This window comes from Patagioenas fasciata, chromosome 12 (assembly GCF_037038585.1).
Source record: "Patagioenas fasciata isolate bPatFas1 chromosome 12, bPatFas1.hap1, whole genome shotgun sequence".
Lineage (NCBI taxonomy): Eukaryota > Metazoa > Chordata > Aves > Columbiformes > Columbidae > Patagioenas > Patagioenas fasciata.
Window position 1 is genome coordinate 16,982,193 of NC_092531.1, and position 15,613 is coordinate 16,997,805.

The following is a 15,613-nucleotide window of genomic DNA, read 5'->3' on the forward strand; positions in this document are numbered from 1 at the left end:
CCCACCTCAGCGCCTCGCTCGCCGCCTGCCGTGGGTCGAGTGGCGGGGTGGGAGCCTGGCCGTGACTGCTGTGTCAGGGGCTGTCCTTGGAGAGACGTGCAGGCTCACTCTGCCTTCCCAGGCCTTTACACAGGTCCGGTGCTAGCAGCAGTTATCTCAACAGAACATCACTTGCAGGTAAAAGTTGTGGTGGTCAGAGACCAGCTTCCTAGTTAAATTTTGTTAACAGGTACTGGAGACACTCAGGCAATCCTGCCTATGCCCCAACCTGTCCATCATGACCATTTTTACCCATGATAGTCGGCTATTGAAACAGGTAAGGGGGTCATGGAAGCTCAGTTTACTTATGTGCCGTTCACCTGGTTTTCACTTTAAATGTACATTTATTCACAGTCATTGAGATGACCCAATACATAAATCCTACCTTGGGGAAGGTCTTGTTTGTGTTATGTCAATACTCTAATGACAGAAACTTCCCTCAGTCAGAATATTTAACATTAAAGGGGACTAAAAGTTCTTTGCTGAAGATTAGCTCTTCCAGGTGCTTAAAAAAAGGAATCCCAGCTGGAGAAATCCTCTTTCTAGTTCCCGCAGACTAAAGTAAACTTGTCTTAACAAGATTCATACAGCAGGTCTGCAGGGGAACCAAGAAGCTGAATGTAGAAGATCAATACCTTGCAGAAGCCATTTCTTCTAATCTCTAATGTGATTTGAATGTTCACACATCACTTTCTCTTACATCTTTCTTCCTGAAGCAGTCACTCAGCATTCTCTCGTTATTGTCTCACATAGCCTGCAATCATCACACTCATTCATGCCCAATCTGATTTTTTTTCCTTAACCAATGCCATCACGATCTCTCAGGCTTGCGTCATACAAATTCTGTGTAGTGTTTCTAAAAAGCGCTGCTCCCTCTCAGATCTGAAAGCTGATCTCTGAAGCTCCGATCCTGCACAGCACAGGTGTGCAGTCTTGCCTGTGTAGTCAGAAGGCTAAAAATGATAAGCAGAGCAGGGAGCACTGGAATCTGATATTCTGTTAAGGAGAGCGCTTGCCTCACGGTTGCCACGTCATTACCATTGAACAAGTGAGACCCTTTGCTAAGTAGGTTTTTAGTGTTTTTTCCCCAGTTTAGTTACTAATTTTGTGCTTTTGAGAGCAAGTAATGGAGGGGCTTGAAATTTACAGCTTACTCAAAAGGACGGCTGATCTCATCTGTGCCTGTATAGAGAAACTAATAAAACTTGTTCTGAAGTGCAACTTGAAGAAGTAGATCTAGTTAAGAGGTTTGCAGTTGCCAGTGTCTTGAAGACCCATCCACCTTCGTCAGTTTGTTCACTGGAACAAATCCAGTAACTGGAGCAAATGGGCACAGCTCCACCCGTGATCTGTTGTTTGTGCCAAACCTATACAAGCTGGGTGAATGTAGCGTGAATAAAAAGAGATTACGATACATTATCAGATTTATTGCACAAGGTAACTATTTGGGACTAACAACTGTGGGAAAATGCAACTGGAAATACCTTTGGATAGTGAAGCTTTATACAACCATTTTCTTTTGTTTTCCGAGTGAAACATGAATAAATTATTTTTATTGAGGTTTTTGTGAAAAGCTTCTTAGCTCTCAGTTTCACAGAAATCCAATGTCTTACTGAGCTTTTGAATTTGAGTTTTGAACACTCTGAGATTCAGCCTCCCTAATAATCCTGGGTGAGTCTTTTCCACCCCGTACTGTGGATACCACTTATATTGAATCATGTGCGTTAAATTAGACTTTGTAAATTTGGATTATGATAAAAATATTCACTGGGCAATTAAAGGTCAGATTTTAGCAGCAGGAAATTTTAGTGTGACTGATGCATGACAGGGAAGGAGTGTTTCTCCTCTAAGGTTGGATACTTACTGAATATTTTTAACCTTTGCTCTTTAGTGTGTTAACTAGCAGTACAAGATGGGCCTTCTTGGACATGACTGGATTCTGAGAATTATAGTGAAGCAAAAATACATCACTAAACACTATGCTCATCCAGTTATACCTGGTACAGAGAGGTTCACAGGGTTGGAGGAGCCTTCTAGGCACAAGGAATCAACAGATCAATCCAATGACCAACAGATGCAGTTTCAGCTTTCTTTAGGTTCTGCTTGTTGAAGGGTTGCTGTGTACTAGAGCGTTAGCATACAACATGCACCAGCGTGGAAAGTGGTAGTAACCCAGTGTGGACTGTCTGATACCTGCCGAGTCTCACAGCCGGTGAACCTCTTTTCCATGGTCAGACAGGAGAAAAATCTGTTTAACACTTGCCTGGGATGTTTGAAATGGTTGAGGAAAATGGCAGAGTTCTCCCTTACATGGCAGGATTCCAGTATGGGGGCTCAGTGGTTTGTGCTATCCTTTTGTCTTCTGCGTATCCCTGTAAAATGTACATTGCTGGGAATTTTGGAAGTTTGCATGCAGTTAAGGACACAATTTCATTTTTCTGCTCTTGCAGATGCTGAGGGTGGCTTTTTCCCCTCATCTATGAAAAACTTACATTTTTCTTCTAACGAGAGCCTTGTGTCATTACCAGATTCTACAAGCTGAGACTTTAAGAAGCATACTTGCCTACTCTACTGGAGAGACAATATATGGTATGGTCTGACTGTCACTACTAAGAAATTTTTGAGTTTGCATTCTTTCTTCTAGAATTTCAACTCTATTAATTCTGCTTACCCTTGTTTTCACTTTACAACATATTACATAATGCTTTTTCAGTATATACAGCTTTCATATACAGAATGATACAGTTCTCAATCGGTATAAATTTTGAGAATTTAAGATCTGTTCTTTTCTTATGACGGTTTTTGCCTTAAACATACATTCATTGATTTGTCTCTCATGACAGGAAGAAACTAACTCTCAAAAAAGTTCTGATTTTACTGATGGATAAAGAATCCATTCTCCAGAAAGTCCTGGTTCTTCTTCGGAGGTCTTCCCTAACCTCCAGTTAGTAATTCTGGTGCAGTGACAAAACTGTCTTGAGTGAAATAAAGTTGCAGTGACTCATCACAGTACAGCAAACTTTGATTCTGTAAACCTTTTACTTAAACTCTGGCTTCTGCAGCAGTACCAAAAACTGGAAGGCAGATGGAGCTCCTGCATGACAAGTGCCAACACGCCAGTATTTAACGTTTAGACTTAATCCACCCTTGGCTTGAGTATTTTCATTTTCAGTTTATTTGTTACTGTATTTGTTAAAGTTTAACTGGCTCCTTTTTCAATGGCATAGTAATGCTAATGAAAATGCTAATTTGAAAGAAAGTGACTTGGACTGCCTGGTATGGTTCAAATCAGCATTGCTCAAAGTAGAAGCTTTTGAAACAGTCTATCACTAACTTGTGCTGAGCTCATTTTTTGAGGGAAATTTCCAGGTAATCACATAGATTATGTTGTGGAATAGATTTCATAAGAAGTAATGGAAAGTACTAGTAATTTAGACAAACTGCAATTTGAATGGAACAACCCTAACACAGAATAAGTGAGCAGTGGATTTTTGGTCCTGATCATGCAGTCTCTGCTCGTTCTAAATTTCCACTGATTTAATTAATCTCAATTGGAAAAAGATCAGTGCCTCACTGGCTGCACCAGAAACCAAATTCCTCTGTTAATGTGCTAAGCAAATAGAACAATAGGCAGCATCAGTGTTGCAGCCTCTGCTCCATGGGAAATCTCAATATGGGATCATCACAAAGGTAACAAATCAGCCAGCTCTCCGTGGTTTATTCAGTTGTTAGTCCTGCTTTAACAACTGCTAATGGTGCACATAGCTGATACGGAGATATTTTGTGTTGCCTCTTGTTGACAAGATAATCAAGGCTTTCAAATTATTTCCAAACAAGTATAATTTTTCAACTTATCAGCATTGCTGTATGGCACAAATGCGTTATTGAATAAAATTGTATTTGTCTTCTGGAATTCACAGTATGAAACTCCTTAAAATTGACTGATTCAGTTAAATGAAAGCCACTTAGAATATTATCTACAGTTTTGCTTCACTTTAAACCAGAAAAGTAGTAAAACTTAAATAACAAATTTAGGCAGCACATTGATGTTTATTAGTTTCAGGCTGCAAATGGCATGAAATGTTCTTTGGTCTATTTTTATATGACCTCAATAATATTCTTTTTTACTGCCGCCCTCTGCTGTCATTGAGGCTGCACAGTGGTTATTTCTCTGTCTTTCTGCCTGGCCCAAGATCTGCTTTCTTTTCCTCTTCACTGCACTTCTCTGGAGTTCACCCCACAGATTTGCTGAGCTTGCAATCATTGTCTGAAGATTCCTGAGCATTTCTAATGATTCACTGGATCTAGTCAGAGTGAAGAATTTTATTCATTCACCTGAAAGCAGTGGTTTTAACCTTGTTCTGAAGCTGTTCCTGCTTCCAGATACCAAGCTTACTCAGTTCTTTAATCTGATATGACTATTGCTGCCTAATGTTATTTTCTTTCTCCTCAGTTAGCTGTTTATTTTTCTGCGGGAGAAGTCCCATGGTCTTCTGTGTGTCAGAACAAAGTCATGTTTGTCAAGAGACTCCATATAGTCAGTAAGGCTCCATGGTTCCTATAAATTTAATTTAAAACTTTGATTCAATATTAATTCCTTATACTCTTATCCACACAGTTCCATAATTTTAGCACATGTAAGCGTGAAATGGAAGTGTGCTACATTTGTTTTTTAGTTACACATAATACACCTACTTGAAATAACATATTTCCATATATTTATGAGATATTTGTATGTCTTATGGAAAAGTACCAACTAAGGTGCCCAATGTCTTGGTTGTGTAAGAGTGACCATTTATGTAACTTTATTCTGCCATTCATATCAGAAAGGTGTTAACTCTGTGGCCTGTTACATTGTGATAGAAACGAGGCAGGTGGTGAGCTATTTTCCTTCCAACTGAATATAAATAGTGAAGAGGGAAACATGGTGTATACACAGCTCTTTGATTTATGCAAGCATATTGTAGAACGTGTTATAGTGAAGTCAGATATAGAAATCTTCTGTTCCTGTGACCGGTGGGAGATTTGCTTTTAGAGAGCTTGCAGGGTTTCTCCTTTTCACGTAGACTATCACTCTGGTTACAAATGAAGTCTGACCTTTTTTTCTCTTGAACACACTAGGAATAGCTTAAATAAATGCCTGGATGTCCTTTGTGTTGGGAGACACTCAGTAGACTGCTTCCTAAATGCAGAATTTTTAGTTCTGGAGAGCAAACCAGAAGAGTCAAATATATTTGTTTTCTTGTTAAGCACTGTGTGTCCTCTCAAAAAATTTTCATGTGAATTCCTGAGCATTTTCTTACTGAGAAGTCTAATGGTCAAAATCTGAGCTAAAACGTAACAAAAGTCAAGACATAATTAGGCTTGAGATGGTTCTTACATTGTGGTTGAGTAACAGTAGTGACTGCTCAGCAGTCCTTACCTCCTTGCTGGTTTTGTCACATTTGCAATACAACATTGGTAAAGACCTTCCCAGGTTATAAAATCTTAACGAAATTCTAGCTACTAACTCCCGTTGAGTTTTTTGGACAATATGGCATTGTGTCTGGCACCAGCTCTGCTCCTAGGGACCCATTCCAGACCATATGTCTGTAAGACGTTAACATGTTCTGTCTGGCAAAAGGAGCCGATTCAGCCTCCATTCGAAATCAGAAATGGAGAGTCAGTAACTTCAGCTGACTACAACTAGACCCTCACACTGAAGCTATTTTTCTTTTTTTACTAATGGTATAGGAAAAAGAGTCGTGCACCTTTTACTCTCTTCCAGAGATTAGTACCCCATAATTCTGGGACAGTGAAGTAATTAGGTCTATTAAACTGTTTTAGTGACCAGGTGTTTTTAGTATTGAAGTCATGCTCGATGAGTTCAAGTCTCTTAAATATACATCAATATGCTTAGAACAGCTATTGTCTAATGAGTGATTGCTTCTTTACAACAGTAATCCATAGATACATGCATACAAATTAGAGATAGCCCTACCAATACAGATTACCAAAGGAGCACAGCTGCAACTTTATTGTAATTCTTAAATTAATATTTTTTCTTTCCTAAAATAGAAGCATGACAGATGTTTTAACATGTACATCTTTAACAAAGTACAGGAAAATACAGGAAGGGGTGGAAGAGCTAGAAAATTAATAACAACATAGTCTCCTGCTGAATGTAGCTGTAAGTGAAACTGGATAGATTGAAAGTACTGCTTTCCCTTATGTCATAATTTTTGCCTGAATAACTACTACTGCCATTCTTGTGCACCATGAGTCTGTTGAGGTGTTACAGTCACTAAGGCAACACTTGTAGCCATTCCACACACTAAAAATAGCGACTCGGGTAGTATATTGGTGATACCTGGTTTAGGATCAGCTCAGAGAGACAGCGCTGCCTGTTTCATGTAGGCAATTTATTTGCTTCATCTTTTCCTGTGTGGACAATTCAGTTTGAGAGAACACAACTCTAGGTGATCTCCTGCCTCCCTCTCCAGAATTGTGCTACCACCAGCAATTTAAAGTGACTGCTTTTGGCTGGAGGAGACTCCTTAATAAAGCTCAGTACATTTTTGAAACCAGATTGGTAATGGCACTGCTTACACTAACAGAAGTGCAAAGAATGCAGATAGCTTAGATGAAACCTGTTTTAGTTTGGATTTTGTTGTCTTATCCTATATCCATTATTTCCAAACAGCTATGAATTTTTTTTTTCATTTGAAGTAATTTCCTTACTCTAGCTTGAGGTATCCAGTGCGATGAAAATAGATCGGTATGGATTTGGAAAACAAGTGGATAAATGCACTATGGTTCAGCCTCTGTGTTTCAGAAAAAAAAAATCTAAATAGCCTTAATATACTCTTCAATAAGTGGAGAAAGAGAGGAAATTGATAACATGTTGTGATATGATGAAATGGAGAAGCACACTTCCATGGAAGATTTATGTGGTACAGTATGCCAGCATTTACCAGCATATGTCAAGTTTGTACGGGTTGATGACAGGATAAGTTCTATTTTGCTGAAGAGGGGGCTCAGCTCTCAATGACTTGGCCATCTCTGATGCAGAGAAAACTGTGTCAGTGAAGGAAATAATTTTTTCCTACTTCCATTTGCAGTTGTTCACTCCCTGACCTCTTCACCACACAAACATGATTTTCAAAGCAATACAAGGTGAATAGCAAATCCTTTGTGTTTGAAAAATCTCCAGTCCTTTTCCTTCAGTTTCTTAGGGGAAGGACTGTACAGAAACAACTACTAAAGATACTTTTCCTTGCTGAAAGACAAAGTCAAGGGTCAATGCACAACAGCAAGATCGAAAGATAAGAGCAAAAAGGGAAAGGAGCAAAGTTAAGGACATGAAAGCATCACAACATCAGTGCTCAGATGAGTCTCAGTGTTCTGACCTATGCTGCTGCCATAGTGTTTGAGTTTGTTCAGTACCTGATAGGAAGAGTCCAAAAACCACAGAGGGTGTAGCAGGTAAAGAGGAATTTCCTTGTTCAGTAAAGGTGGAAGTTATGCCATGATAGACAGCACTCTTCAGACAGAAGCATCATTGTTTTGAGAACTAGCAATGAGCATTTCTTGTAAAGCTATTTAATTTAGTATTGTGGCTTTATGTTAAAATACAGAGCTACATTCTTTCCCCTTCTTCAAGGAGATAGTTTTATTTATCCTCAGTATTTCATTGATTTATAAAAAGTGCTGCTAGCGAAGTAGTTTCATGTATATTTTAAGAAACTATGTCAAGTGACCTGAGACAGGAAGGCCATGAAAGATTTATGGATGGCAAGTTTATAAAAGGAAAATAAATGGAAAGGAAACAAAAATGTTTTCCAGCAGTATTTGACTTTCCCAACCTCTGTGATGGACATTAGCAAACTGCAAGCAATTTGTTCATGACACTTAAGTCATGTTCCCCACTGTTTTCAGATCCCTCAGACTTTCCTTCTCTCCTGTCCCTCAAAGAAGAGATAATTTATCTTTAAAAGGCTTAGATAGTAAGTCCAGTGAAGCTACAGAAGTAAAAATATGCACTAATTAGAAAAGCAAACTTTCTGTCGTATCTAAGTTTGCATGAATCCTACCTGTGTTTTAGCCAACAAACCACTTGATTTCCCATGTGTTTTTCTGTGTATTTGCTGTCTTATTTTCACTTAGCAGTTAGATTATGAGTTTTGCTTTCCTGCTTCCAAATCTTAGGCAGAAACCCTGGCAATGTCTTCTAAGCAAAATATCTTCACTTTTTGCTGAGAAAAGAGCTTTGATTATATCAGGATACTATAGGCATGATTCAGCCCAAGCTCATGGTGAATGGAACAGCAATGTCTTTGTCCTCATTTTTCATACGTAATCTTCTACTGCAGACTAGAGCTTTCCTGTAGGTATTTTTTTAATCAGGGCTCTCTCCTCATCAGGTAGCATGACACCCCTTCAGTTTCTGTTCCAGTCCAGCAAACATGCAGCTCTGGGCTGATCTACCATTGGTTCTGTCTGCATCATATTCAGAAGAGGGCTCTAGCTGTTGGCATCTCACAACCCTTGGGTACAATGCTTGGGTACAAGTCCTTCTCCATGTCTAACCCTCTCTGGAGAGCCAGGAGAGAACCCATATATAGCCAGTGTGATGAACAAAATTTGGGCTCTAGACAAATACCAATATAGCAAAACCCTGGGTGAGGGCTGTGTCATCACTAGGACTCTACAGCTGCACTGAACGTCCAGTGAAGGGAGAGTGATAAACATTTTAAAATGACATATTATCCAAAGTCAAATTCACCAGTACAGCTGATAAGGTGAGCAATATTTAATGACCGCAATACCGTATAAATTCTGGCTACAGATGAATAGTCAGCTCTTTTCCCAGCAAACTGCAACGGTACATGTAAATCGTCCACTTGAGATTTTTTTAAGTGCTTTGATTTCCTGGAGCTACTTACAAATCCTGGAGACCACAGAGACAACTTCCTTAAAAGGGTAAGAAAAAGCCACTGCTCTTACTGTAGCCAGAAGAGCTTCTACAGCCAGATCATCCTTCTATTGTTAGGTTGATTGAACAAAGAGGATAAAAAAATTTAAAAGTTTTGGACTGTGTCTTGAAACACAGAAGCCCCATGAACAATCATTCCCAGAGGTGAGAACTTTCTGCAAATGATTTTATTGTTGGTTCCAAAAGACAGACAGCTGTAGATGACTTGAAAAGTAATGTCCTGGCTTTCTTAGTTACCATTGCTGATGAGAAAGGATCACACAGGTAAACCACTTCTCAGAATATTCAGGGCTTATGAAATTCTAACTGAATAGCACCAAAAGCAAATTGATAGTGCACATTTAGGTAGAAAATGTTGGTAACTTGACCTATGTTACATTTCAGTTCATTTCAAAATTAGTTTAAATGCTTACATATGCTGGTAGTGGCTGCCTGGTCTGTATGCAAGGAGGGCATAGATATCCATTCTGAGATCACTTATCAAGGCTCTCATGTAATCACTAAGATTATTTGACTTCCTACTACTCCAAAGACATACAGACCACAAATAATGATCTTCCCTAAGCCTTTAGAACATAACTACATTTTTTCCCAGTTCCAAGTTTTACAGGCTGTATTTGGTAACTGCTCATACTGGTTTAGATGACTGCAGAAACAACTACATCAGACCAATTTTGGTCTTTTTTCACTACAGCACTTGTGGATGCACAATCAGTTTGGAGAGGGGAAGTCAGCAGATAATCTTGTAGTTATTTTCTACCATGCTGGCCTGTAAACTGATGATAACCTGAGGCAGACCAGCCTTACCAGGGTGGTCAGTGTCAGCTGGCGTCAGACTTTCACAATAACACTTCTCCCGAGCACTGAAAAGCATTCGAGACATTTGCCTTTTGTTTATGCCCCTTTCCATAAATGATATTAATCTGAAGTAGCTTGTGAGACAAAGAGTACTTCAGTGTAAACCTTCAAAGGGCGACACCAGAAACAGAGCTGCACACAGGCAGCCTTGTTTGGAATTGTTTCCCTCTTCGCTTTTCAATGCTTGAGCCTCTTCCAGACTGTGTTCTTTAAAGAGCATTTGAATACAGTCTGTACAACACAGCAGGCACCAGGCAGAGAGACATTTCTTTAATTCCCGTTTTTCCCCAGGTTGCAATTGTCACAGTTCAGTATGAGGCTAACTGCACTGAATTTCAATTGTAGATTTGAGCCATGTTCACACTTACTTTGGAATCAGTTCTATTTGCTGCAAACTTTCCCAATTTATATTTCATGCTTATATATGTCATCCCTTGTGCCATGCAAAACACACTAGTACTTTTCCTTACTTTCCTTTATGGCATCTTTGATATGACAATCTAAAAACATTTCGTAAAGACTACTATGCCTCATTAAGCCTGTTGGTTTTTTTTAACTCATTTGAAAGTTGGTTAAACTGGGATTCAGAATATTCATGTTATTTTTCTAGAAGTGTTCATAATCAGTAAGTAAAGATTTGGGAACAGAACCCAAATTCTCAATCACACTTGTGTCTGGAAATATCACTGAGGCAATAATGAGAGGTTTAACATGGATCATGTTCAATGCCATTGGTTTTCAATATTTAAGCTCTACCATCAAAAGGCAAGCACGGAAAATATAAAATCTTCACTAGAAAACCAGCTATAACGAATCACTTGCTGGTCACTCAATAAAACACATATGTTTAAATCAACAAGAGTATATTGTTTTCATAGGAAGTGCTTGTATCTCCAAATCAAACAGCTCAGTGGTTTTGACTGTACAGCAGCTTCACTTCAAGCATACATATCTTGCATTCACTTAATAAAATCCTATCCCGGTCTTCAAGTCTATATTTGCATTGACAATTCAATTATATAGCTGTTTTATTGGAAAAAATAGATGTAGATGCACATTTTTTTGCATTACTGAAGAGCTAATAACATCATTTTAGCACAGACCCACTCTCACTAAGATTGTAGGTCAGAGATGTTCAATGCCTGAAACAGTCAAACTGAATTTAATTTAGACATCTAACTGCCTCAGGCCTAGTTGGAAAATGTCAGCCTAAAATAGCATCTGCTTGAGTACAACGAATTAGAAAGGCATTTGTGATGTATGTATTTGTATGTACAAACAAATGTCACAAACAGAGTATAATGAAATAGCAACTGCCTCCTTCATGGAGCTGAATTGCCATTCACAGAATTAAGATAGTGATAAGGAGTTGCAGCAGTAATACTTCCTTCCACTTCCATAGCACCTGAAGAAAATAGCTCCTTAACTTCACCAGGTAGTGACTAATGATCATAGGAAAGATTAAAATAGCTGCCACTGAGGTACCAATTACAGACTGGCCCAAATGCCAAGGGTTTAGAAAGTGAGCTAACGCTCTAAACAAGATTATATATATTAGGTAACTTATGAGTCAAGAACAGAATTTAATGCTACTCAGTGACAGGAAAATGGAAAGCAGTAACAAATCAATTATTTGCTTTTGAACAGGACAAACTCAAATTTTTCTTAGCTTCCTTTTCAGTTAGAAAACTAGGATATCTCATGTACATGTACAAATAACTCCGTTTTGTTTGTAATTCAGTAAATAAAGTGCAGAAGTTACACATACCTCTTTCCAAGTGTGCAAGATCAGTCATTACATACCAGCTGCCCTAAAACTTCCCCGGAAGCAAATGAAAAGCCTGTGTGAAGTGTGCTGAAAGGTAAATAAGGCATTTAACATACCAGAGAAAACATCTGCAATTTTGACAACTACACATTTGCTTTGTTACCCACAGTTTGCTTCTTTTACTGATAGAGACCTTACTTGCATTTTTCCATATTTTGGATTTTGCAAATATTAGCACAGTAAATCAACAGGCTTTACAGACAAAAAATCTGACAAATACATTTGGATTATATTTAAGAATAATTACAGTACCAAACTAAAATGCACAGAAGACAATGGCAGGATCTCTATTCAGAACCCTTTGGATGAGGCAGTTGCAAAAGCAAGTTGGCAGAAACACAGGAAACTATTACCTATCTTAGTTAAATTCCAGAAAGTAAACCTTTGGTTGTTATTTTAATGGCTCCTCTGTGTTAAGATAAAGAAATTTATGTGGCAACTCTTGATGTTATCTTGCACATATGGTTTAGGTACTTATGTCCTGTCTTAACTAAGAGCATTTTAAGATCGGGCCACATACAGAGAAGATGTGGATTTTGTAATAAGTAGGATTTGTTTTCATCTTCTTTCATAACAGAAATTGAAGTTAATTAGCTCATTTAAGAGTTTATATTTCTTCCTCTCTTTTCTGCCCATCAGTTCTTAAATTTTAGTCACTCTTCCTCTCAGAAAAAGCAACTCTGCTGCTGAAAGAAGGGCCAGGAATCAGAATGGCTACGTATGGATCTTAGCCCAGAAGTAACCAAGACAGCAGGGCGCCTGGAAGCAACAGAACGGGTGGAAGGACACACACATACAGCACACGTGAAACCTAAGCAGGTATACCCATTAGCTTAAGAGTTGGCAATGTTACAAAGATGCTTTTTAGATAGGTGATTTATACCCTGGCAGATCTTATTCTGGCTGACTTTGTAACAAACCATGGTTCTTCATCTCAGCAACAGGAACTTGGCTCATCCAAATCAGCCCCAGAAGCAGGGGAAGCATGAAAGCCAGCAGTGACGAGAAATCCCATATTTATAGTTGCTGCTGACTGATTCTGCTGGAGAATCTGACAACTTGCATCTGAACTCCATAACATATGGAAAAAGTTACACTTTTCAGCTCTACGATGTAATGTTAATCAGTATCTAACTTAATTCTTATTCTGTCAGCACTTCTGAAAGCTTTGCTGTGGTAGGAGGCAGGTACTCTTCTCCGTAAAACACTGCACTTAATCATCAAATCTGCCAACTTTCCTGCTTTCCCCTGCTGTGAATTGTGGCATTGTGCAACACGAGGCATCCGTTAAACATCTGTGTACAGGACTACTAGACACCAGGTTCCTGCTGGAGCAGCACAGAAGGCTGTTCATCTGCTCAGATCCAGAGCTCAGAGCCAGCTATGTGGTTTAAATAGAAATTTAACCATTACCTATTTTAGTCAAAGCTGACACTCATGTCTGTGAACCGTAGAACTTGTACATGTCCCCTTCTGTTGTCCTTGATCCAATGCTGAACTAATTGCTGGCAGATAACTGGGGGCAATAATCTCCTCAAGTGACAGAGCCCATCTGCCACAGCCTCCTACACTCTTGGGAATCTGGCTGGTGGTTCACAGGCACTAATAATGGGAAGTTCCTCCCCTCTGCTCTTCCCGGCAGGAAGTGTTTTATTTATGATATCATGAAATATTTGCTTCAACACATAGGAAGAGGGATTTTCACTGCTTGCATTCCAAAAATAATATTTTCTATCTTATTCCTCTGAAAACAAGTCCTGAAAGGGAGTCGCCAGGTTACATTGCTACGGCTTTGATCATCTGTTGCATGAAGTTAATGTCCAGCTTACTATTTACTTTAATGGTGTGGGATCAGAGCCCAACCATTCCTTGCAAATCGTACCATATTCAAGTAAGTGCTAAGAAACGTGCTTTTTCTTCTCCCCCCAGTTGCTGGTATTTGTGCCAGGATAAGAGCGGGATCAGTAACCCAGCAACAAATTGAATGGCCTGCCAGCAATTGGTTTACATGAAACAATTTTACTTTAAAATCACTCCACTGAATTGCTAAATTAACAATGAACATGTCTGTTGTAATCTTCCAGGAAAGGGGAAAGTAATACATTTATTACGGAACACTGTGTTTTACCTTATGTTCTTACACAGAATTATATATATTTAGGAATGCTAGCAAAATGAGTTGTACTTACCTTTTCATTTTTTTCCCCTAGTGTTAATGTACAGTTAAAGTGCATTCCCATGCGTCAAATGAGGTTAATCTATTTTCAGCTACAAGTAAACAAAACCATATTCAGTGTCACATAAAATAAACAGCAGATCTCCAATTCAGATTTTATAACACCAGTTTAACTCATGGTTATTTACTCTTAACTGAACGATGGTGCGAAGTAAGATGTAAAGTTAGTTATTAAAGAATAATTGTGCTGTTTACATTTCCCCTTAGGGAACTAGTGTAATTTTTTTTTCTTCATTAAAAGAAAGCAAAAAATTAGTCTGCTACTCCTCCCCTCTTTGGTAAATTCAGTATTTAAAGTAATAATTACTTGTTATAAATATTTCCTAAAAAAATGAAATTAGCTTGTTTGATTTTTATGGAAGTGCAGTCTTTGACTTTATTTCAAAAGCATCTATAGCAATCTATGGCTCACTGAATTTTTAAAGAATACAGAACACTATATTTTTTTTACACTGCATTGCTCAGAAGCCAATCTTTTCCTTCTGCAGGAAAATTCTATTCTACACAGTAATGTGCTATTACTAGTCTAATTGGAAGAAATGTATTCAACTTGACCAATTTTTGAAGAAAGATTTTTTCCATGAGAATTGTGCAAACTGTTCCTTTGTAATAACTAATCTGATGCTGAGTATCAACATGTAACAAAAAGACAAAACCTGCCAAACTGCATCTAAGCCACAAAAGTTGCCTGATGGAGGACTGAAAAAGCATGGCCAGTGGTCTCGTAGCACAGGCTAGTTTTGTGGACTATTTTAACTGTCCATTCTGCATTATAACAGAAGCTGCATGGGTTGTTGCCAGCACAGCTTTTTGGAAAGCATTTCAAATACAAGTTTTGTCCAGATGCAGGTTTGAGTGTGCCAAATGGTCTGGCTCTTCAGCAGAAAAAGCAAATTGGAAGTTGGGACTATGGTTCTTTAGCAGTAAGCAGCTTTAATCAATGCTCATCTTAAAGAATCTGCCTGCCCTGAAAAACTGTAATGGTTCCACAGGGTGTAATTTGGAGAGTGATACAAAAATGTGTCAAAGCCTTCTTCCCCACCTCCTCCCCAGTTTTTCTATTTTTCTCCCAGTAATACAAATTGTCTAATAATCTGCATAAAGTTAGAAGGATTTCTCTTGAGGCTTCAGAAAATAGATTTTATACCCATAATACATTAAATACCCACTAATGTTACCACACAACAGGATGGGATCTTATGGAATAAATAAATTCTGCAAAGGTACAATTTACCCGTCAGAAAAGCATCTTTATAACATTACTAGTTCTTAGGTTATAGGAGTTCTAAACTTGAACTCTTGCCCCATTCAAAGAAACACTGACGTGTAGCAGAGACCAATGTGAATGCATTACCTTAGAATTCTCTGAAGTTTCATAGCGTACAGTCTACCACTGTAGATGATTCTATTACTGTGTGTCACTGTGAAGTACCTGGGCTTTGTTTCGTGTACCACTTCCTACTGCAGTAGCTTATAATACCAAATTTTAAAACTTATATCTTCAATTTGCTCACCTAATCTAGGATCCAGATTATTTTATTAGAGGAGGATTCACAGGGAAGGGAGCAGTCAGATGATGATAAAAAACATTTTTCAGATGTAGAGCCAGTTATCACATATCAATGTCCATCTCTCAGTTACTGACATTTAGAACTAGTGGGCTCAAAGCACAGATTTA

The 15,613-nt window shown here is 38.5% G+C and overlaps 1 long non-coding RNA gene across 1 annotated transcript; it reads left to right on the plus strand.

Annotated features, from left to right (window-relative positions):
- The first annotated feature begins 60 nt into the window (after positions 1-60).
- Positions 61-14,240, plus strand: LOC136107007 (uncharacterized). The gene is made up of 3 exons (XR_010652211.2): positions 61-177; positions 12,369-12,518; positions 12,638-14,240. It is a non-coding gene; the product is annotated as an uncharacterized lncRNA (long non-coding RNA).
- The last annotated feature ends 1,373 nt before the right edge of the window (positions 14,241-15,613 follow it).